Source organism: Odocoileus virginianus, chromosome 9, assembly GCF_023699985.2.
Source record: "Odocoileus virginianus isolate 20LAN1187 ecotype Illinois chromosome 9, Ovbor_1.2, whole genome shotgun sequence".
Classification (NCBI taxonomy): Eukaryota; Metazoa; Chordata; class Mammalia; order Artiodactyla; family Cervidae; genus Odocoileus; species Odocoileus virginianus.
The window spans coordinates 27,346,542-27,347,756 of NC_069682.1; the positions used below are offsets into that span (position 1 = coordinate 27,346,542).

At 44.4% G+C, this 1,215-nt stretch overlaps 1 pseudogene; it reads right to left on the bottom strand.

Moving 5' to 3' along the window:
• Positions 1-255: 255 nt before the first annotated feature.
• On the bottom strand, positions 256-355 carry LOC139036832 (U6 spliceosomal RNA; annotated as a pseudogene).
• Between the last annotated feature and the right edge of the window lie 860 nt (positions 356-1,215).

Consider the following 1,215-nt stretch of genomic DNA (forward strand, 5'->3'; position numbering starts at 1 on the left):
TAACTCTCAGCTCTGTTTCCAGGGTTAGGGAGGTACCTATTCATTTATTAGTGTGTGTGTGTGTGTGTGTGTGTGTGTGTGTGTGTATGTATATATATTTGACTGCACTGGTCTTAGTTGCAACATGTGGGATCTAGTTCCCTGACCAGGGATTGAGCCCTGCTTTGGAAGCATGGTGTCTTAGCCACTGGACTACCAGAGAAGTCCCTATATATAATATATTTTTTTGGTCGAGGTAAAATTCACCTAGCATAAAAATTTTAATTACGCTTCAGGAATTCATGTGTCCTCCTTGTACAGGTACTATGCTAATTGTCTCTGTACTGTCAGTTTTGAAGTTAGCACAGTACATACTTGTGATTCTGATGAGCTGAGGTGAAGTTATCTCTTGCTTTACTGTCCCGTCTTCTGAAAAACTAACACAGGGAAGACCATGCACTGTGGCACCTCCCTTGCCTTCACTCTGATCTGCAGGAGAACCACATCCGCTCCCCACTTCCTGCCCCGCTATTTCTGGGAATTATGTCTGGTATCTGAATGGACAGAAAGATGGGAAGGCTATAAGTTAGGGAGAGAATGGGAGGGAATGAAGAGGGAAGGGAGAATTTATGAAGACTCACCCCACCCCCCAAAGCAGAATCTACATGTGTAAGAAATGATTGCTCCAGATGCTACAGACCCCGAGTCTCTGAGTCCAGAGGCAGGCAGAATGAGTTCCAGCTCTTCTCTCCTGGGAGGTCTAGGTGTCTCTCTTTCCGTAGCACACATGAGCAGCCGACTCTTTTTCTTCATTTGGTTCTGTATGACTTACAGTTAAATTCCTCCCAGGTTCTGGCATTTGACTGTTGTCTGTCTCCGTTTTTCTTTTCCTTTCTTTTTATCTTTCAGTTTTCTTTCTTTTAAAGGCAGTTTGGGAGGAGATATAGCGTGACTTTCTTTGGTATTGTTATTTGGCTCATTCACTAAAAATTATTTAACCAACACTAGATATGCCAGATACTTGCTGGATTATGGAGATACCAGTTCAGTTCAGTTCAGTTGCTCAGTCGTGTCCAACTTTTTGCGACCCCATGGACTGCAGCACGCCAACCTTCCCTGTCCATCACAACTCCCAGAGCCTGCTCAAACTTGTGTCCTTCAAATCAGTGATGCCATCCAACCATCTCATCCTCTGTCTTCCCCTTCTCCTCCTGCCTTCAATCTTGCCCAGCATCA